General features: G+C 41.5%; 1 protein-coding gene across 3 annotated transcripts in view; it reads left to right on the plus strand.

Moving 5' to 3' along the window:
• The window catches only part of Nsmce2 (NSE2 (MMS21) homolog, SMC5-SMC6 complex SUMO ligase), a 206,795-nt gene that overhangs the window by 174,805 nt on the left and 8,279 nt on the right, over nt 1-23,711 (plus strand). The window lies entirely within an intron of this gene.

Genomic DNA, 23,711 nt, shown 5'->3' on the forward strand with positions numbered 1-23,711 from the left:
CTGGCACCAAAAAAAAAAACAAAAAAAGCCGTGTGGAAGGAAGAGCTTTGAACGTGTAAATGACCCGCATTTGCCCTGGATTGGGTTTTGTGGTAGGCACTGGGACCATCTCAGTGCACATTTTCTTGGTGCAGATTCCATGCTGAACCCTGCTGGTTTGGGTGGAGGATGAGGAGCTCTCCCAGAGGTGCCCCACTAAGCGTTTCAGATATGTCCTATCCATGATTCACAGGCTGCCCCATGTGCTACAGGGTATATATCAGTGACTTGCTATTCATTTTCAGTGTTTCTTTCTAACTCATATCAGCCTATGCACTCATTCAGGTCATCTGGTTTCCATTCCCTGGCTCTTTTAGTGGCAGGGGAGTGATAGTATTAACATATTTGCAACTGGAATAAACATCAAAGGTCATCTAGTCCCAAATCTCATAGAGGAGGAAACTTCTAGAAACTGCATCAGTGAGGCTCCAGCTCATACCTGTCCTCAGAAATGGCCTGCAGTCCACAGACCCTGGATCAGGACATTTATTAGTTTGAGTCCATAAGAAACCACCCATGAATGGTAATGTCCACAGCATTGAGGTGGGGGCCTGGCAGCTTGTTTCAGTTCTGCCTGGGACATGGCTAGCCTTCTGTCCATATGCAAGGTAACCTTCCCTAACGGGTTGTCCCAATGGAGCTGTGATAGGAATGTTCCTGGGAATGTGGCAGGCTCAATTTGGCTTGTAGGCTCCCGAGTTTGTTCAGTCTGGGGATAGCAGGAGCCTCTGTCTGGAGCAAGGCCAGCCACACCAGCTTGGTCTTCCTTGGAAGTGACCACAAAACCTCAGGACTGCCTTTTTTTTTAATATTCTATTTCTGTCTTTGTAGTTCCCCAGGAGATTTCCTTTTGAATAAATACCTTGTTTTGTTCACAATTGGGGTTAGATGTGTATGTTGATCTCCACTGGAATGCACATCTGCTTTGGCTATAGCCAGTGTACTACCAGCTGATCTCCTTTCCCCTAGCCGTGTACCTGTCTAGTATGTTCGGGCTGACCATGGGAGTCTAGGGCCCTTTGTTAAAATATTGACAGTGTTAGTAAATGATGGCCCCTGGGGTCATACTTGCTAGCTATGTGACTGGGAATCAGTTAACCACCCTGTGCTTCAGTTTCCTGGTGTATGGAATGGAGACAATAGGAGACATCTTGTGAAGTGAGCAATTCACAGTGTTATCCTAGCTCAGGGTCTGGCACACAACACTCAGGGAAATGCTAGGCAGGAGTGCTGGCTCCAGTGGATGTTTCTACGGTTGTTATTGCCACCTTCCTCACACCCCTCCTAAAGAAGCACCATTACCTGGAGCCCCTAACCTCTGGGCCACTGGTGCAGGAGTTAAGAGCCAAAGGTGAGTGAGCTAAAAGAGCTGATGATCTAGGCATGGGCTGGTGGGAGGAAAGGAAGGGAGGCTAGCATTCAGGACACTGGTTGTTGAGAAAAGGGAAAAGAAGCTGCCTTTGGCTAGGGGAAATCAGATTTAACTTTGGGACCATCAGGAAAAAAAGGTAAGGATGTACTCCACTGGCCACTGATGAGTCTAGTGGCTTCCGAAGGAAGGCTAGCAGTGTGCCAAAGCTGAAGACTCAGATTTAATCCTATGGCTAAAGTCAATCATTCATATTCATAAATCTAATGAACACAAAAACTGGGAGAGAGCAAGGGAGGGGGTGACATTGTCCAAAAGAAATGTACTCTTTACCTGATTATGTAACTGTCACCTCTTTGTACATCCCCTTTATAATAATAAAAAATTAAATTAAAAAACAATCTAATGAAAACAGAACTTAGATCTGCACATCTCAACAAGAAGAGACAGTTGACATGGGAGACACAGGCCAGCACTTGCTTTTGTGCTCTTCGTCCTAGCTTAGCTGTAGCACAGGGTTTGGACCAGACAGCCACAGCGCTTTCCATTTTAATGTGATGTCCAGTTCAATACATAGAACCTCTATGCCATTCCCTTTATGTACTGGGTTTTGTGATTGCACACACACACGGTCTGTGGAAGAGGCAGTTAAAGGTGCCATATGTTAAGGGAAAAGTAACAATTTGGAACAAGTCATCAGACTTCAGTGACTGCTTTCTCACCAGTAAGGCAGTTGCCTGTCCTCAGGCCCTGGCTCAGGGTGCCATGAACACTAGATAATAAAAAGATTGTAAAACGCTATGTAAATATCAAGTGCTCTGTAAAAAGCACTTGGGAAAGAGCAACCTCAAACAATGTAGGAAAACCCCACAAGAGGAAGATGCAGCTTTAGGACACACACACCCCCCTCAGTTTAAAACCTATGTTCTACATTTCAAACAGGTGCTAACAAGGTGGGTTTTTTTAATTTGGGTTTTTGTTGTTACTGTTTTTTCCTGTACAGGAAGGGCTGTTGATTGGTTTTTAAGTTTATTTTGTTCTGTTGCTGTGCTGGGGCTTGAACTCAGGGCCTCCCACTTTCACTTGGCTTTTTTCTTTGTGGCTGCTGTTCTACCACTTGAGCCACAACTCTACTTTCAGCTTTTTACTGGGTTGTGGTGGTGGTGGTTGTGGGCTTGAGCTAAGGACCTGCGTCTGTCCCTGTGCTTTTTTGCTCAAGGTTAGTGTTCTACCACTTTGAGCCATATCTCTACTTCTGGTTTTCTGTTGGTTAATTGGAGATAAGAGTCTTACAAGCAAGACTTTTTGCCCAGGCTGGCTTTGAATCATGATCCTCAGATCTCAGCCTCCTAAGTAGCTAGGATTACAGACATGAGCCACCAGCACCTGGCTCTGCTGGTTAATTGAAGACACGAGTCTCTAGGATTTGTCTGCCTGGACTGGCTTTGAACTTCATTCCTCTTACCTCCCTCTGCCTTTTGAGTAGCCAGGATTTAGGAGCATGAGACACTAGCACCCAGCTAGGAAGGTTACACGTTTGCAGTATTCTACACACACTTTAGAATTAATGAACACATATTGGGGGACTTCCTTCAACATCAGTGGCTATTTTCTACAAGTTACTTCATTGTTTCAGGACCCAAATCCCCTTGCAAGGTTTTTGCTTTTGTTTGTACTTGGGTTTGACTTGCACTTGCTCAGTTGGCACCCTACCATTTGAGCCATGCTTCTCCAGACTCCTTTCTATTTTCTGGCTATTTGGAGACAGAGTCTAGCAAACTTTACTGCCCAGTCTAGCTTCAAACCATGGATTCTCTAGATCTCAGCCTCCTGATAACTAAGATTAGAACTACCTGTACCCAGCAACCTTTGCAAGCAATTTAAAGCAAGCTTTACTTCATCTCAAATTCCAGTTAGCATTAAAGTGATTTAAGTGTATAGCATGGTCTACTTCTTGCCATCACAAATGTGCTTGTGTAGTAAATGTGGAGCATTTGGAGAACAGTGGAGTTAGTCTTGTCTCCAAGATGCTTCTTAGAAGCTTTAGTCAGCTGCAGACTTTACAAGGACAAATAGTACTACCATGTTTCACTTACTTGGAGCTTTTCTCTGAGGAGATCAAAGCTGCTTTGTAGACTTAATCTATTTAATTCTCACAACATCCTTGCAGTGTAAGTAGCTGCTATCATACTCCCTCTGCTGATATGGAACCACAGTAGATACGAAAACTGACTTTTCAAGGAACACATGCAAGTCAACTTAGAATGGGAGCTGGAGTCTTCAATTTATGTTTTTCTTTTCTGTGTCCAGATTCTCCAGTATGAACCAAACTGGAGAATCCTCAAACTAACAGGTATACTCTTTTGTCTAGTTTATAGATGCTTCAAAAATTGACAAACTTTTGCTGTGCCTTTCCGTTCATCGTTGGGGATTGTAGAAATATTTACCTGGCGTTCATTAGATGTTATGGTCATTGTGAAAGTACCACATGTTTTATAGTCACATATGCCTGAGTTTGACTAGCTCTATGTCAAGAAAACATGAGTAAGAGTACTTGTATCAGTGTGGTCTCCACTGAGTTGGGGTAGTGTATCTGATACGCTTTAGCAGAGAGGCTGGCCTTCAATAAATAATTCTTACATTACAAAACAAACAGCTTCTTGGGTTAGTTCTTACTTTGGTGAGACTTTACTGAGTAAGCTCTCAGAAAGCAAATCCAGATGTATTGCAGGTGTTCTTTGTGGGAAAAAAAAAATCTGTGTGTTGCTATAGCCAGCCTACTCCTCTTCCCTGTCCCTTCTACTGGGTTCCATTTTGGTCTTGAGCTACTTAATCAGTTCCTGCACTTGAGCTTGGGTTTCTGTTTAAAAAAAAAACAAAAAACAAAAACAAAATGATCTCTTCAGCAGAACCTATGAAAAGCAATTTTGTCTCATGAACCAGTCTTTTATTTCAGAATTCTTTGGTTCCCATGAATGTAGTATACTTGGAACTTGTCCAGTTTGGATTCTTCTAAGAGAAAGGGATAAAAAGAGGAGGGGGTCTAACATGATCTAATCCATTTTGGGCTTGGAAAAGACAAGGTTGTCTGAATGGCATACTGTGCTATGACTCCAATATCACAGACATTTATAGCTGCCAGCAGCACTTGTTCCTGAACAGAAAACAGAAAATTAAGTGTTGTGGGCCCCATTCAGGACTATACAGCCAGACTTCCCAAGAATGGACCAGAGAATTGAGATTTATTTGTAAGTCAGTATTCCTTGTGGGCAAAACAATGCCAGGTTTAGGAACCGCTGCTAAGGCCATTTTCCAGATGAGAAAAGAACAGGAGAAAGGAAGCACTCCTCCAAGATTATTCACATGGCTGGCTCATGACAGAAGCATGCAAGGAGCCCAGATCTCCCTCCCTGACAGGGCAGGGTCTTCCCACAGCTCTCCCTGGCCCTGCCAACAGAGGTGGAGGGAGTGAGGTGCAAGGTCTGTGTGCTCTCCATCTCTATCAGAGAGAGAGCACCACTTGACCTTAAAGGGCCACCATTCTATTAAGCTAGTTAAAGAGTGTTCCGTTCACTTTGTCCTTCGTCTGAGTCTGTTCCTTACACTAAATTAAGCCATTTTGCAGAGTAGTCTGAGTCACCGAGTGGCAGCTGTTGGTGCCTTACTGGAAGTGCTTTGATCATTGTCATCTGCAAGCAAGCATTAGGGCTTACCCAGATAAGGGCTCTGCCCTTGACAACAGTGTAAAGACCAAAGACATAAAGGTTATTCCCAGGGCAGAGACTAGCACTGAGAGCAGGTTAGAAAGCATGGGAGCCACGCATGTTTGAGTCAGAGAATCTGACCTCCCACCTGCCTTCTCTGGAATAGAGGAAGGAAGTTTCTTTCTTAGCTCAGGTCATACAGCAAGATAAAACAGGTTGTGTGAGCCAATCAATCAGATAGGTTCTTCCCACCTCCCCAGCTTGGTTTGGAATTGTTTTTATCTGGGAGCTGGACTTGAAGGACATCTAGACATGAGACTAGGGTCCAGAATGTAGCAAGAGAGATGTTGGCGAACTCATATTTGAGGATTAGATAAAAAAGATTATGAAATATCTTGAAGCAGAGGATAAGCATGGTTTATAACCATGGAGGGAAGTCAGGGTTGGACTCTGGGAAGGAGGCTAGTTGTTCCTAAGTATTGATAATGACAGGACTCTAATGGTGCATGGTAGCATGACCAGGAAGCTTCTCCTAAGAGTTCAAAGCATTGTCATCAGTGCTGAACCATGATTTTGTGCCAAGCTCCATGTCTAGTGTGGGGCTTTTTCCTCAGAACAGCCCTACATTTGTGTTTCCATCCAAGTGGGTATTTCCCATTACCAATGGAAGTACCCACTCAAGGAGAGTGAGCAGGTAACCTACTAGAAGCCAAGATTCTAGGGAAGGCTGTATTTACACCTACGTTGTCTCCTTTCTTGAGGCCTTTCTAAAAATGTTGGAAGGAAAGTTCTGAGTAGCTGACCAAGAAGTAATGGAAACTTTATGTTTTGTCTGAACAAAGGAACAAAATGGCAGGATGACATGTAATATTTCTCAGAAAGATGCAAGAAAGTAAACATCAGGAGCCCTGGCAGTAGTCTGAATTGTGCTTAAGGAAGGACAAGTGGAAAATGACCAGAGGTTGGTTGCTTATTTGGCAAGTTATTGACATGTTAGCATAACCCAGTAAGGTAGAGGAAGTCTCACAGAAGAGTAATAAGCAGATGTCATTTACAATGAGCGTCATTGATGATTGAGGGTATTTAAGATTAAGGACTAGGCATTGCTTAACCAGAGGAGAAAGTTCAGTTGAATTGGTTTGTCAATTGTCATCCAAAGAGATTATAGTGGACTCAGGTAAGAAAGTAGTCAGAAGGCATCTTTCATGGACTTGTGTACATTTGGGACTCTACTAAGCCACTTTACAAGGAATTGACTAGATAAGAACTAGGAAAATTACAAATTACAAAAAATTACAAATGAGACTGTTATCACAAAGCACTTGTGATAGAAGAAGAAAAGGAAAAATGAAGCCTGAAAGGACCCTACTCCCTATAGAAACAATAGATCATTGATAAAGTTTTGCAGAAGATGGCAAAGACAGAGCATTAAAACAGAAGGCAAGTGCAAACACAGCTAATATCTAAGGAAGAGAAGACCTGAGGAGCATTGGTTATATGCTAAGCACATCAAGTAATCAGTTACACACTAAAATAAGGTAGAAACTCAAATAAATATTCAGTTGTTAAAGCAATTCTGCCAGTTAAGTATTAGCCCATTTTACAGATGGGGAAGCAAAGGTTCTGAGAGGTGGTCACTATCCTCAGATCAGGCTTCTGGAGGAGGTAGGAGTCACCCAAGTTGACCTTGACCCTAACTCCTATCCCACTGCCTCAGCTGGAACTCAGAGAAAGGGACAGACAAGCCAGAAGCAGTGAAAGGATGAGGAAGATCAAAAGTGGATTGGAAGAACTGGTGGCCTTAAAGAGTGAAACTGCCACAGGACTGAAATGAGAAGTTTGCCACAAGGAAATTCACAGGTTGGATTCATGGTTTCACTTGTCTTGTGTGGCATTTCACTGCCTGATATGGGAAAGATTACACATTAGTCATCTGGGAACTGTGGGAATCCTCTCTCCTCACTAGACTGTGTGTTTAGTAATGTCCCCACACGATATCATCACATCTGATCTTTTTGCCCTTTTGAGTGACATGGACTACCAATTGGTGAAATTATAGGTCTGTGTGAATTGCAAGTAATTTGGTAGAAGTCTTTGAAAAAATAATTATAACTTGAGAAATTGGAGTTGACCTCAGTGAGGTTTTTGTGAATTGTGAGGTCTGAAGAGAAGATTTGACAAATACTTCACTTGAAAAGTAATCAAGTGTCCATGGGACAGTGAGGAGCCTTTCTCCTCTCACTGGGAAAGCACATTCCGGCCACATTCATTTCTGTTCTTGTTGCTGACTTACAACTCTACTCCCCCTCTTAAGTATGTGACAGGTCTGGACATAGTTCTTTTCTGTAGTCCACTGACTCTTGTAAATAATGCTGTGATTATAAGGTTTCCTGAATACAATTTCCAAAATGTTGGTAATAACCACATTGCACCTACCTGCTGTACTTGGGCAACTACCTCTATTGCTCAATTTACTTAATATTGGTCATAGTAAAACATGTTTTCATCACTTGGACTCCAAATTTTATTTGCCAAGTTACTAATGGCCATTTGTTTCTGTAACATAAATTAGGATGTTGTGCAAGTTTGGCTTGCAAATAGGTTGACTCTTGTCAGTAATGAGTTTGCCTAGGGATCAGTATAAGGAGTCATCTGTGTTGACTAACCAGTTATTTGTGAAAACTTTTATCGGTTTACTTTTAAGATAGTCTAAAACTAGAATGGATTTTTGAGGTTCAGAGCCTAACCTTCTCCCTGTCCTCATCAAGTTAGTTTTCAGATTGGAGGAGACAAAGTCGCGAGTAATGGTCTACATGCCATGAACTCCCAGGCCACGACACTGATTAGTGGCAGATCTGTAGGACTTTCCACCAAAGGGCTATTTTCTTCTAATAGGCAAACAGCTGACTCTAAGACACCGTGTTTTTTAACCCTAGATGTTGACTGGGAAAAGAAAAAGAAACTGCTTTTTGTATAAAAAGCTGTTGAGAATATCTCTCATATAGTCAGGCCAACAGAACACACAAATTTCTCCTTGTAAGATCGTTCCAAAGTCCTCTTAGATTGAGTTTTCCTCTCATATTTCTCTTGAAAGGCCATGTTTCTTTTCTACTTAGAAATAATGAATCCTATTTGTTCTGACAGCATTGTACAAACATCTATTGCTTCAAAATTCTCAAGCAGAGTTAAAAATCAAGGATGGCCCATTTCTGATTTTTATTAGTAATGACAGAGAACATTTTATCAGAACCGTAGAAGCAATTCAGAAAAGGGAAATCAACTTAGCAATTACACAGTTAACATTGTACAAGATGAAAGCTTGCATTACAATATCCATAGTCCTCTCAACTCTGCTTTACTTTTGAGTCTGTCTGTAGGTTGTGTATCCTTTGAAAACATGGTACTTACTGTCAGTAGTGGGATTTTCTGTGAAATATACCGCAGGAATAATAAATACAACATGTCTGATGAGAGAACAAAGGCTATGGGAAAGTATTTTTGATAAGGACTGACTCAGGCCATCATGTTGTTTCAGACATCTTAGGATCTGAATTCATAACAAAAGTTTTGAAAGAATTCCCCAGCAACCTAGTTAAAGCTCTAGCCCTATATTTCCAATTGCCATGAAGGGCACCAATGAGCAGACAGGCCAGGGAGAGCACAAAGTATCTCATCACCAGATGTGACTAACCCTGGGGAATCTTGTCAAAAATATTTTTATTTGTAATCCACATGCAGAAAAGATATGTTTTAGAGCCGCTGGAGAGTTGGCTGCTGTAATTCAGGTCTGCCACCTGTCCCACATACGTGGTCTTCCTTCAGCTCCTTTGTGCTAATTGGACATTCTCAGGAGGCCCTGTGAAGCTCATGGAACTAATAATATGCAGTGGCATTGTCTGTCTTAACACTAGGCAAGGAATGCTTCTGATGGGGGATTTCGTGTTACTTAGCTGTGTACGCAGAACTTACCAAGCAGGAGAGACATTGTATTCTGTTAATGCAGCACGGTGGGCAAGCAGATAAGTTCCTGTGTAGGGGGGAGCAATTAAATAATAGTAATCCTGGAAACTAGCAAGTCACATTGTAAAGCCTGTCCCTCAGATGTTTAATAGATAATACCAGATAGGACAGGGCAATGTACACAATATCAGAGTGGCAGTCCCCAAGCCCTCCAGGGAAAACATCAAGGTGACAGCTACTTTTTCCTGTAATCATGCTGTGTGCACCTTACTTCCTTTTCCTCTAGGGGTCATCCCATGCAGCATCGCTGCCCCCCTCTCTGAATTACTTTAAGATGCCTTCCTGAGGGCTCCTGAGGATCCAGAGCTCAGCAGGCTGTGCTATGATCACAAGGTCTCTTGTCTCGGTGCCTAGGACATGATAGGTGGTCAGCAGACATTTACCACATGAAAGTTGCATGTATCATATATTGGGCTCCTAAACAAGGAAGAGAAAATTAATTTTACTGCTGACCTTAGGAAAACCCAACCTCCAACATCTTTTAATGCAGGTCAAAGCTTGACATAGGTAGGGCTTCAAGTTTTGGCTATTCAGTCATGACGAGAAGGTACCCAGATTCATCATGAAACTAGGCTAAAAGTTAAAAACCGGTGCTTTTCAGAGTTTACCAACTGTAGCTAACTAGCTTTAGTTGTCATCTTTGTATTATTTATAAAAATAAAGTAACTGCATTGGTTCTGAAGAATAAGAGGAAAATCCTATTTTTAGTATTCCTCTCTCATCTGTAAAGCTGTCACAAATGAGAGCACATTTGACCACATTTCATTCTTTTTATTTGTACTAGCCTTGCCATTTTGATCTCCTTAGAAGTTGAATCATATTTTTGGAGTGAAACAGTCATAGGCTTTTTTATCATTAGCTTTTTTACTATTTAGTTTAGAATAAGAACAGAATGATAAAATTAGATATAAGAGGCCTCTGTGTGTCATCAAGTAACCTAGTCTGCTTTTGGTAACAAAAATATATTCGCTTTAAATAATTGCTAGCTCATTTTGAACCAGCTTTGTTCAGATGAATGGCCTTCAGTCTGTGAACAGAGTATGAGAAACTCATCTCTCCCTCAGAGTTCTTCCTGACAATTAAAATATTTCTTTTCTTAATTTTATTCCATTGCTCCTAATTATGACCCGGTAATTAGTGTGCTGATTATATTCCTAGCATAATTTCTCTGCCTCCTTGATGTTCACCTTTCATTTATTTTTAGATGCTTCTTTTATTTGTCTTTGAAGTCTCTGTTTACCTGTTCCTGCATTAGGCCTGGGGGTAGGGGGAGTGGGTCTCCCAGTGAGTGAGGCGCTTACCCAATGTCGTAAGCCAGTTGCCACTATGGATTTATTGTCATGTGTTATAAGAGTATTTTTAGCCAAGGAAAAGCATTGTGAGGAGTTGGAGAGTGATGATGCAGCCTTGCCCCTCTGTCATGGGAAGGGGGGGGGATGGTTGGTGAGAGGCATCTGCTCATCCCTTGGGGCCAGCTCACTGCAGCACTGCTGGATCCTGATTCAGCCCACGGCCTGGGCTCCCCATCCCCTCTTCCCTTGCTTCCTTTGTTTGTTTAGTTTTTATGCTGATACTAAGGGTCTGGTTACTTAGCTTAGCCTTAGCTTTTTCACTTAAGGTTTGCACTGTACCACTTGAGACACAGTTGTACTTCTAGCTTTTTTGGTGGTTAATTGAAGACGTGTCTCACAGACGTACCTACCAAGGCCTGCTTTGAACCACAATCTTTAGATCTCAGCTTCCTGAGTAGCCAGAATTACAGGCACGAGCCACTGGCACCTGGCTACTTCCTTTGTTGTGTCCTCACTTACCAGCAGGTTCTTTTGCTTCAGTGATATGTCTATGGGGGCCCAGGACTTCCAGCAGCCTGTGTGCTACAGAGCTAGGACTCAGACTGGCAGGCTTTGGAATGAAAAGATCAACAGGTCACCTGCTTTGCCTTGCACAAACTGTTTCCAGAGCCCTCCCCACATCATTTTGCCATCACAAATGAGCATAAAGCAATTCATTTCATCTGCAGAATAGTCTCATAAGGCAGAAGAGAATGAGGAGCAGTAACCTGCAGGAAAGATAAAAAACCCATCCCTCAGCGTATGGTACTAGGCCAAGTGGTACCTAGACATAGACTCTGCCTGGCTCCTGAAGTCCATCCTGTATAAATGTGGCTCCCTTTTTCTGTAGAACTTGAGTGAACAGACCTAAACTGATGCCACCCAATATCTCCTTAAGATTGGAGTCCCTGTATTAGCACTGAACCCTGCTGTGTACAGGCAAGTGCATCTAGAGAGGAGTGACTTGATGAACGTCTCTGCCCTCTCGAAGCTTACAGATTATTGGGGAAAGGGGTAGGCAGGTCATCTGAAGGACAGGTGACTCCAGGGCTACTGCTCACGGGCTACTGCTCAAAGTCAGTTCCCCAAAGTCAGTGTGCACAAACTTGAGATATCACTGCCCTTGTCACTTCTACTTCCATCTCCATCACCACCCACCTACCTGGTGTGTATGAGCTCTTACTAAGCACAAAAATCCCTCCCTCCTACCCACTCCCACCTTTGGGAATGGGTAAGGAAAAGAATGACTGTTCCATGCTAAGCACATTGTGGGGTGCCGTGAATGTCATGAAGGAAGAAGGAAGTTTTAAAAGTGCGATTTCTTCATGTTTACAAAATGAACAAATGACTCAGATCTATTGTACACATTCACAAGAGCTGTGTCCTGAGTTGATCCTGATTTGAAAATCACGTGTCTTCCGTTGCTTATGAAGAAGGTTTTAAAGAATGGGGGAAGCAGAGAGGGTGGGGCAGAGGAAGGAAGGCTTAGGGACAAAGACTTAGATCTTGGGCATTTCAACATTAGGTCTTTCCTTGAGATATTAAAGATTTCCCTTATCCATCCCTCTCCTCCCTCCCTCTCTTTTTCTATCCCTCCCTCCCTCTTTTCCTCTCTCCCTCATTTCCTCCCTCTCGTTTCCTTTCTTCTCTCTTTTTTCCCCTGTTTCTCATTCCCTCCCTCCTTCTTTCTCTCTCATACTCTTAGTTCTTCTTTCCAGTCAGCAGGATTTTTTTCTTTCAGGGGAGTATGTTTTCTCTTAGGCTAACTTCAGACAGAACCCTGCAAACTGAAAACAGATGTCCATGCACACCAGAGAGTCTATGGATTCATTAGTGCAGGAAGCCCCGCCCCAATTGGCTTCCACCCCTTGGCCAGGCTGTGAGCTAAGCTACATTTTGGGTGGCTTCACTGACACTGTTGTTGACAGGACTGTTAAGCCTCAATAGATCTGGACCCTCAAACTTTGACCTTCTTTAATTTCTTCCATATTGAATATACTGTGGGGACTGCATTATACCACCATAAAGAAGAATTTATAAATGAGTCAAAAAGGTCAGTCTTGAAACTCTTTATCAAATACATGTAAAAGAGAGAAGTAGGCATGTTTGGTGAGTACTAGGAGAATCTATAGCATTTTGTAATTAGGGTGCTGAGTAAAACCTATAGGGTAAATACCTGGCATCTGGGAGGTAGCCTTTGCCCTCATGACTGTATCAGGACAGCACTGGGGATTGACAGGTGTGACCACCCTGCCACCACCTATGCTCACCAAGTACCTCATAGTACCTTCCTCCAAGAGAGACATCTGCAGTGCCTTTATCTTTCCTCTTGTGAGGATCAGTGCTTATCATTTACTTTGAAAAGATCTATAGAATAAATTGTGCTCTTAGGACTCCTTTATTCTGTTATTCGGATCTCACATTCTCTGCCAACATGTTTTGTCAAGAACAACAAAATTAGAAGAGATAGAAGAGGAAATAGGATGTAAGATGACTTGCAGTTTATTATTACCTTGTAGGTGAGCAGAGAGGTTTGAAGTATTACAACTACTGTTGGGTTAACAAATCTGGAAAATGCTCTGTTTTCCCATGATGAGATAGTCCCTTGTCCTACCCAAAACTAAAACGTTGCAGTTTTAATGTTGAGCAACTTTCAGTCTTTAAAGTTCCTTTAAAAAAAATGGTCTCTGGGCTTTATTTCATCATTTTGTTTCAGTTTGACAAATGGAATAAACAAGTCCATCCCTATTACATCAATCCTCCCTCACCTCATAAATGTTACTTGGTTTCAGTAAGTAGTATACTAGCTACAAAAAGCCCAAGCTAAGTAATTCTCCAAAGGCCTTAGGAATTGCCCTTGATTCTCCACTACCAGGTCATATGCACAGTATTATGTCACCTGGCCATGGTAGAATGCAATATTTTGACATATTTTCTTTCAACTTCTTAAAGTTACTACATGTACAGTTTTTATTTCCTCCTTTCCACTTTATGTTACAAACCTTTTTCTATCTTAGAGACTGCTTTTAATAACAGAGTTCACACATGGAGATACTATGATTGAACTGAATTCTCAGTCTGAGACTGAAGGTATAGCTCGGTGGGAGAGCACTTGCCTTGTGGGTTTGGGGCCCTGGTTCAATCCCCAGGACTAAGGGGAGAAAAATCATCTTCACTGCTTACCTCTTATTTTGACAGTTTATATATAACAGTGTTTAAAACATCCTCTTGCTTCAGCAGCCGGATGTTCAGTCATTCAAAAGACTTTGAGTTCCTGCCTTTGCCTGGCTCACTGAGAACAGAAAGATGAATGAGAAAGAATTCCCACCCCTAAGGAGCGCCCAGCCCCATGGGTCAGGAGAGCAGTGGTCAAAGGTTCTCTGGAGGCTGAAGAGGATGAACCTTTGCTCTGGATATCACTGAGGGAGCACTTGCATTGAATCTGGAAGGGTGTCAGGGGCTGCTAGAGGAAAGTTGGAACAGGCACAAGACAGCATGGTAAATTTGAGCAAACCATTGTCATTTGGGGATAGATACGGGACCTGTATCCATGATAACCTATGGGTGGTAATCATAGGAGGTAGATTCTCAGGGCCACCTAATAGTCTTGTCATCGTGTCAGACACCGAGGCTTTAGAAAGATTAACCAGCTAGACTAGAAAGACTCAATTGAGGAGACAGAGATGGAGAGATAAATAAAGAATTTTTGTAATAATCTCAATAGTAAATGCTGTGGGCTTGAGATGGGCCCAGCAGTGAGAATGAAGAGGAGACAGAGGCACGTAGTGTAAAGACAGAGGATGAGCAGGGTACTGGAGTAAGTGCCATACTACTCCATTCCCTGGACAGCTAGTAGTTGCCACACTCTAACATAAGAAGATGAGCGCAAATAGTATTTCTTATCTCCTAATGGTTGATCGCTCCAAATTTGATCATAAATCAAAATAATTGAGAGTTGTAGCTCTACCCTCTCAGTCCGACTTTGCCTGTTACATATTTTTTCCAGTTAATTGCTCAAAACAAACAGAATGTGTGCATTAGTTTTCCAGCTTTTGCTTGATAACCTAGATACAGATGCTAAACACACTCTTTTAAGAAGATACTTCATGAAAGAACCAGGTTTGGAGATATTTTTAGTATTTATTGTCTTGAAATGGATATTGAATGACCAGATCTCAACTGAGTAATCTTTTTTCCTACCAGTCAAATGCTCTGGGTTTTGATTATTTCCAAGCCCTCATATTTGACAGTATTTAACAGAGAGGAACATCAGTATGTGATGTCTTCTGAGGACAAAGAACATGTCTAAGCTAGCAATAGATAAATTAACAAGTAAATGATAATACATAAGGGCACATCTAATTAAGATGTCAGCTTGTTTGGAGGAAATGATGTGAAACTCTTCATTCAGTTTACTTTCAAGATCTTTGGAGGAGTATGTCGAAAGATCCAGGAAGGGAAAGCAGACAGCAAATTGAAGATGTTGAGAGTGCTGTGTCAGTGTACCAGACACTCTGGGCTAATTGAGGCCTCTCAGTTGCCTAGAGCATGGAAGGGCTCATCCTGCAAAGAAACCCAGGTCAGCCCATGTACATCACTGTTATTTCACTTAGCATATATATGGTAAGTGCTCACTACACATTGGCTCTCTGGAAACTTAAGTAAATTAATACTAATGGCCATAATAGCAAAATTTAGATCACTTGCTATTTTCCAGGCAAGTGGAACTTTTCCTGTTAGCTTATTTAATCCTCATACAACCTTATGAAGTGAACACCATAACGAGTTCCATTTTATAGCTGAGAAGAAAGAGGAAAGGACTTGTCTACAAGAACTATTTAATAAAGTAACTGAGCCAGGCAGATCCAAGCAGGCTATTTCCAGTTCCTATGTTCCTGACTGTAATTCTCACTGCTTAATGTCCTTGCCTCTTCTTCTTATCAGACCTCCTTGGAGAGCCTGGCTTTGTCATCACCTTTCCAGGAGGTTCACCCGGATTTCTCACCTCACCTCACCTCCAGAGATACTGCTGTATGCAGTTTGTGCACAACATAGATGTTATCTGTCACTCTTTGCACCGGGAGTGAAGTATTTGGGTCAGACTTGATCTCTGGTCTCTTTCTACCCAGGTCTGGTGTTTGGTATTTCATGTGTGGCATAGACGAGGAAATCAGTAAGTGAATATGTGGTGCTTGTCTGAATGCAATGAGCCTTCAGGGTCTTAAGAAGTCATTCCATTCACACAAAATAGTTTGAAGGAGAAAATTTCAAGAATATGACCTAGAAAGGCAGGTGTCATGAGATTTCAGAGAAAGGGCATTGCCTGGTGTGGCAGGGGAAGCGAGGTAATTCGATCAGACAGAGATTGCTTCTCCCAAGTACTTTGAACTGAGACCATGAAACAATGAAAAATTATAGCTAGGAATAGAAAAGGAAAAAGAAGAACATTGATCAGCATGTTGATTCAAGATGGTGATCAATGAAATGTTCACATTTAAGAAATCACCATTGGGAAGTGGCGCTGTAGCTCAAGTGGTAGAGTGCTCGCCTTGAACTGAAGAGCTGAGGGACAGCACCCAGGCCCAGAGTTCAAGCCCCACGACCGACAAAAAAAAAAAAAAAAAAAAAAAAAAAAACAGAAATCACCATTGTATCAGAAAATTCAGGTTGAATGGTCATTCTTATTAGCCAAATAACATATTATCTCCTCTGTTCTCTCCTGGGACCTTCTTTCTCAAATATGTGTAGCTCTTATGGGGTGACTTTGCTTTAAATATTTCTATCCTATGTGACTGAGCTCTGAGGGTGATGATTTTTTTTTTTGACAATGTAAGGACAATATCTGGCACACAGTAGTAGTAGGAATAGCAGCAACAGTTTCTAGTCACAGAAGTTTATAACATTGATTATCCTAAATAAACATAGGTACTAAATAAGCAACTTTTATTGGATGCTTCCTGTATTTTGGACATGATTCTCATTGCTTGTATTAACTCAGTCTCTAGTCACTGAATGTTTTTGTCAAAAATTATGTTTGTTGACTTTTGCCATCTTAAGATGGTTGTAGGCATCTAGGAGATTCTAAGCTGTGTAGTTCTATCTGAAAATGACCTGAATCTCAACTCTACAAAATCTTTACACTTCACAGAGAATCCGCTGGTGCCAAGGAATGTTGGGAAACAAGGACTCTTCCATCCTGAAGGGAAATGGCAACTTGGCCCAACCAAGCAGCTGGCACTTAGAACACACCACCATTCTCAGAAAGACACTAAAGTATAGCAGGGCACTGGTAGCTCACGCTTGTAATCCTGTCTTCTCAGAGACTGAGATCTAAGAATCACAGTTCATAGCCAGTCCAGGCAGACAACTCCATGTGGCTCAATTAGTAGAGTACCCACTTTGAACAAAAAAGCCAAGGGGGAGAGCACAAGGCTCTGAGTTCAAGTCTCAGTACCAGCACCAAAAAAAGAAAAAGAAAGAAAGAAAGAGAGAGAAAGAGAGAAAGGAAGAAAGAAAGAAAGAAAGAAAGAAAGAAAGAAAGAACGAAAGAAAGAAAGAAAGGAGAAAAGGAAGGAAGGAAAACAGAGTTGAACCTCAGTACCACACACACACACACACTCTCTCTCTCTCTCTCTCTCTCATTCCAGCCATACTAGACTAATCTAGGAAGTCCATAGGTAGAGCACTGACAGCCCAGCTGTAGGTTCCTGGCAGGACAAACAAGCCAGGAGCTGGCTCCAATTTGGACGCTTGTCACCACACTGTATAGCTTCACACATGAATTGGTATGCTTTCATATACTCAGGTGGCCCCCAAACCTTCTCGGCACCAGTTTAACCTTTCCAAATATGTGGTCCCAGAATAGTGCAAGTAAAATAATCTGGGCAGTGTAATAAGCATTTCCATCAGGCAGCAAATATTTGTGTAGTATTTTCTTCATATGCTACCACTTTGAAGACAAAAGTGCTTTTAGAAAAATATTCAGGCTTAATTGGAAAAGCACAGAGCGATCAACTTTTATTCCCAGCTGGCATAAAACAGCCTAACTAGTAGCCAAATTTGGGATGCCTGAAGACAGACTAGTGACTAATGCTAGGGCTGTGTGTGGCCAGAACCAAATGTATTCTCTGACCACAAGACCATGTCTGGGTTCTCCTTTGTAATTACCACACGGCCTACTGTAATTGTAAAACTTACATTTACTTCCTGCCTTTGACATGTAATTCAGGGTCCAAGACTGCACCCCGAGCTACAGTGAAAAGTTCTCTCTGTTGTTTGACTGCAACTTACAAAGTCATTGAGCGAAAGTGTTCCTATTGCCACGTCTGTTAAATACACTAAGTATAATCTTTTGAAAGATAGGTTAATTCCTTCCTTATTGAACACTTACTACCTACCAAGGCTATTTTACACTAAGAAACATCACTAAGCAAGACCCAAGCACCTTGCTCTCTTGGAAGAGACAAGGGAAGAAGAGAAGGAAGAAGGCCAGCCGACAGGAAAAAGTCACCCTTACAGATAAATGCTGTGCAGAAAGCCCTGATGGAGCAATAGGGAAAGTTTGTGTGGATTCTTCAGCTTGGACAGCAGAAAGCCCTATCCAAAGAGATGACATTTAAAATGACATTTTAAAATGACAAGGAGGGAGGAACAGGAAGATCACTCAAGGCAGATTAGTGTGAAGGCCCAAAGACAGGAAGGAACTTGGCATGTTCCAGAAATGGTACCAAGGCCAGCGTGACAGAATGGTGGGGACTCGGGTAAAGGGACAACGCTGTACAGTTGTGACCCTTGTGGAAGCAGGAGGGTATGCAGATATCCAGACAGGAAATAGTCATGTTTGTGTAGTAGAGAACAAGGTACTAGGTTGGGAAAATGGTTTCGAATGGTTTCGAACCAGAATTGGATTTGAGGAATGAGGGAAAGGGAGAGTCAAGAATGATCCCAAATTTCTTGGTTGTTTTTGTTGTTTTGGTTTTGGTTTTAGACAGAACACTTGCTAGGCAGGTACTCTACCATACCATTTGTGCAGTATCTCCAGCCCCTTTTTCCACTGGTTCTTTTCAAGACAGGGTCTCACTTTATGCCCCAGCTCCAACCTGGTCTGTGATTCTGCTTCTTATGCTTTCCAGGACGGCCTCATCCATGATTCCCCAATCTCTGCCACCCAAGTTGCTAGGATTACAGGATTCAGCATCGTGATGGGCCAAAGGTTTCAACTCTAAATCAAGGAGGTTAGGTAGTGACTGAGATGAGGAAGGCCAAAGACAGAGCTGTTTGGCTCATCACAGTCAAAAATCCTCTAACCACAGACCCATGTCTCAGATCCCAATAAATGCCAGCACTGTCCTCTATGGCTGAACATCACTGGAGCTTATTGTTGACTTTGGAAGTAACACTTCAGACATCTTCATGATTTCATCTTCTTTCTGTGTTCATTTTTCTGACATCAAGAAAAAGTTATCTACAAGTCACCTAACTTACACCATATTCCTCACATCTGCACTATAAATGTTCATCTTTGTCCAGGCTTTCCTCCTCAGTATAGTGTTTGGGCCTTTGGCCAGGCATCTGGATGCAAGGTGTGGATCTGCAACCTGCCCACTGGTCAGAAGTTATTGGCTGGCATGTGCTTCTAACAACACACCTTACATGTGTGTATTCTCCCTCTAGCTATGGGACTTGACTCCAGGACTCTTACAGATACTGAACACTATGGATGATCAATCCCTTTCAAACAATGGCAGAATCTTTGTATCTAACCCACATAAATCCCTCTGTATACTTTAAATCATCTCTAGATTACTTCTGATACTTAATACAATGTAAAGGACCCGATTTTATGTGTGTGTAAGCTAGTACTGGAACTTGAACTCAGTACCATGCACTCTTGCTTTGACTTTTCGCTCAAAGCTGGTATTCTGCCATTTGAGCCACACCTCCACTTCCAACTTTTTGCTTATTAACTGGAAGTAAGAGTCTCACAAACTTCTTTGCCTAGGCTGGCTTCAAACCACCAATCCTAGCCTCCTAAGTAGCTAGGATTACAGACATGAGCCACCAGCACATGGCTTGACCTGATTTTTAAAAATACATTTTCAATCTTCAACTGGCTCAGTATAATAATTCTAGTAGGTGGGGAGATGACGAGTTTACTTATTTATCTACTTAGCAGAAAATTCTTGTGATTGGTTTAATAAAGATTAAAGTAATTTAATCTAGTTTTTTATTATAAAGCTAGTTTTTATATTTGCCTTAGAAATATTACAGGTCTTAAGTTTTCTTATCTGTACAATGGGAGTAACAACATAGTTGTTCTTGAGGGTTCTGTGAAGCTGAATGAAATAATACATATTAAGTGCTTAGCACAGGAGCTGCTGTATAACCTTCAGTAAAATAGTTATTATTAACATTGAGATAACAATTTGGTGGAGAGAGAGACTCCCAGAACCACATTGATTTTAGTCCAAGACACAGAACAATGTATTAACACTTGGCCTGACTTTGAAAAAAGCTTAGTTTCTTTGGATCTCTGTTTTCTCAGGTATAAATGAAAAACCTAGAAGAGATAGCCTCAGTCTTGAAACTTTAGTGACTCGAGATAACCTGCAATTCCTCTCTCCAGCATTCCTTTTTACCAAGCTTATCACAAAGTTTTGGTTTTAAGTCAAATAAATCCCTGTACATGATATTTATTGCCAGATGTGACCTTTTGTTAGCACACTGTAGAATCCCAACATAAATATCACTTTCTATAAATACAGACTTGAGCTGAGGCAATGTTCTATGCGTAGAGAAGCGTAGCTATTGAACTCTTTCTCTTTTTAGATGCTGGGTCTGTGGGCTATTACTCATTGTTGGTATTCTCCCCTGTCTCACTTATATACCTTCTTCTCTCATGAGCTCTGCAGTTTCAAGTTCCTCACTCAGCCTTCCCTAGTGGTTGGCAGTACATTTGCATTTTGCTTTCTTGCTTCCTCTACCTTTTGAAATTTAAAAATAGAAAATAACCAACAACCCCACAGTCTTTCATATATGCTGAACTCTATTATGCATCTGACATATTTTCTGATGAATTCCACAGTGTAATATTTATAGTCAGAAATCTGCCATCAGTTCAGAATAAACCACTTCAGAAATTGACAAAGAGCTGCTTTTTATTTTGACTACCAAATACACAATCAGAAACAGGAGGTAGCTGCCCACAGGAGGGGGCTTTGAAAAGGGAATCCTAAAGACAGCATGGCTCCCGGCCTGCTCTTAGCTTTTTGCCTCACCTATCGAAGAACTCTTTTAGGTCTCTGACTCTTATACTGTAAACACCAACCACAAGTCCTGAGAAACATGAAACTCCTTCATAGATGTGAGCACTATTCACAGACACCCAGCCCACATCACCGCAAACAGGCTAAAATATGTCACCTTCTATGTTAAATACAATTTTACTGCTGAAAACATTTTTGAAAGTATTTCTACAACTTTCCTTTGGAAATAGGCTGACCACGAGTATCTGCTTTAATTTAGAATTGGCTATTAGTTTATCTGAAATTAGCATACTTGGGATTTTTATTTTATTTTTTGCTGGTTCTGGAGCTTGAAGTCAGGGCCTGAACCATATCCTTGAACTTTTATGCTCAAAACTAGTGCTCTACCACTTTGAACCACAAGTTCATTTTCAGCTCTTGGTAATTAACTGGAGATAAGAATGTCATGGACTTTCCTGCTTGGAGCTGGGTTTGAATCTCGATCCTCAGATCTCAGCCTCCTGAATATCTAGGATTATACCACTAGCACCCAGCTTCATACTTAGGAAGTTTCATCAAGAGATAAATCCAGCTAGTATATTGATATCAAAGGAAATATTTTAGTATTTTTTCATATTAACTGCTTGATTTGATTAATCTCTTTTATAGCATTAATGCCTTTTTTTTTAATTGTAAAGATACTATACAGAGGGTTACAGTTAGATGAGTAAGGTAATGAGTACACTTCCTATTGAGCATTGTTACCCCCTCCATTGTTTTCCCCCTACGATCCCTTCCCTCCCTACCTTCCCCGAAGTTCTTTTTTTTTTTAATTGTGATTAAGTGATTATATAATTTCCTGAATTTCACAGTATTGTGGAATAATGATGCTCATTTAAAGTCACAAGTTCATTCTAACTTCAAAGGAAATATTTTAATTACCAAATCAACAATTAAGGAAATTAATCTAAGTATTACATTCTGTAGATCTCTGACATTTATTCATTTCAATTAATAATCGTCTTGTTTTGTTTTTTGTTTTGTTTTTATTTTGGGTCCGGTCGTGGGCCTGAACTCTGAGCCTGGGCACTGCCCCTCAGATCTTCAGCTCAAGGCTAGCGCTCTACTACTTGAGCCACAGCGCCACTTCTGGCTTTTTTTTTTTTTTTTTTTTTTTGCTTATGGGTGCTGAGGAATCGAACCCAGGGCCTCAAGCATGCAAGGCAAGCACTCTACCACTGAGCCACCTTCCCAGCCCCTAATCGTCTTGTTTTGAATAAAGGATTGAATATTCCTTATCTGAAATACTTGGGACTAGAAGTGTTTCACATTTCAGATCTTGGAATATTTGAGTAAGCTTTAATAGTTAAGAATCCCTTATCTGGCTATCTGAAATACCAATCCAAAATCTGAAACTTTCATGGCAATTCATGTGGCCACTCAAAAAGTTTCAGGTTTCAAACCTTTGGATTAGAGATGCTTATTCTAAACATGGTTTCCAAGGTCTTGGCTGTTTTCATAGACTGAAAAGGTGGAAGGCCTCAGGCATTGCACCATAAGGCAGTGAGCCCTAGGGTCTTCCTTCTCACCTTTCTCAAGGAATGGGGGCTGCCTTGGGGTCAGCATGCTGGCATATGGACAGCATTAGTCAACTAAAGAAGGGCAGTCACTACAAAATCCAGAGTAACTAACTGGAAGCAGGATCCCTGGCTTCCAGCCCCTAGTTCACTGGATAACTGAACAAGAGCTGCATGGCCCTGCCCTGCCCCCCGGAGTACCTTTCCAGGAAGAGACTCCATCTGGTCTAGCTGGAGGCACAAATTCAGCTCTATGGAGCTGAAAGATTGTAAAAGTCCGAGACCCAGACTCAGGGGAAGGATTTCCCTATCGCATGTTACTAGGAAAACAATTTTTTATTTGAAAAATGCTTTTACTGTAGAAAAGATAGGCATTTAATGGCTTAATGAAATATAAACAGTTTCCATACACAGTGAAACAGTTGTTAAGAACTGCTAATCTTTCACCAGGTTCTTAGAATCCGGGTACAGCATTATAGAAAGTAACCCCTCCATGAACACACACCCATGAACCAGTGGCAGCAACTGCAACAGATTAGGAAGACAAGAGTGGCCCCAAAGTGGCAGGGGGCACTGCCCACCTTCTTGGAAAGGTCTAAGCTTACTTGGTTCAGTTATCTCTTTGAGTTTCTCTCAGCTGTCCAACCCAACTTCATTTTAAATCTATATTGTTCTTCCAAAATGAAAGAAGGAATAGAAGAGGGAAAGGAGGAGGAGGAAAGAATGCACCGCCAACAAGTGACAGATAAGAGTTGAATATCTCATATCCAGAATGCTTGGGAACAGAAGTGTTTGCCCGGACACAATGAGATGTCTTGAAGCTAGGACCCATGTTCAAGCGGATAATTACTTTAGGTTCTATGTACCCTTTCTACACATAGCCTGAAGATATGAGACAGTTTCACAGTGAAATTTTCCACTTGTGATGTCATATGGTGTGTTTTTCACATTAGGTATGCTCAACCTGTGTTGCTTCTCCAGAAACAAAGTCATCTGTCATCTATTGTTCCCTGGGGAAGGGACCAGTGTGATGAAATGGAAAAGGGAAGGATTTCAGGAGCAGGCAGTGCAGTTTTAAAGCCATCGCTACCACTCGGGGCTACACTTCCTCAGAATGTGGGCCAGGGACATCTAGGTTTTTTAAGAGCCCCTCAGGGTGTCCTTCAGGTCAGAGTTACTGTTTTCAGAGTAGTGGTATGACATCATTTGCCTTTTCACTCATTCTTGAAATGAGCAAATGTCTCCAGAGTCCCCCTGGCTTGTGGTATTATGACAGATGAGTCACAAGCACAGATAGTAAAATCCAGCTGCCTTCTACTAAGTCAAACTTGAATGCTATTTATTAAAAAAAATAAAAAAAAAAAAACAGAAAATAGTGCCATGCTTCTCCCCATTTTAGTGGAAAAACAGATTTTTAACTTTTCATT

This window comes from Dipodomys merriami, unplaced genomic scaffold (genome assembly GCF_024711535.1).
Source record: "Dipodomys merriami isolate MVZ:Mamm:240054 unplaced genomic scaffold, mDipMer1.0.p SCAF_4, whole genome shotgun sequence".
Classification (NCBI taxonomy): Eukaryota; Metazoa; Chordata; class Mammalia; order Rodentia; family Heteromyidae; genus Dipodomys; species Dipodomys merriami.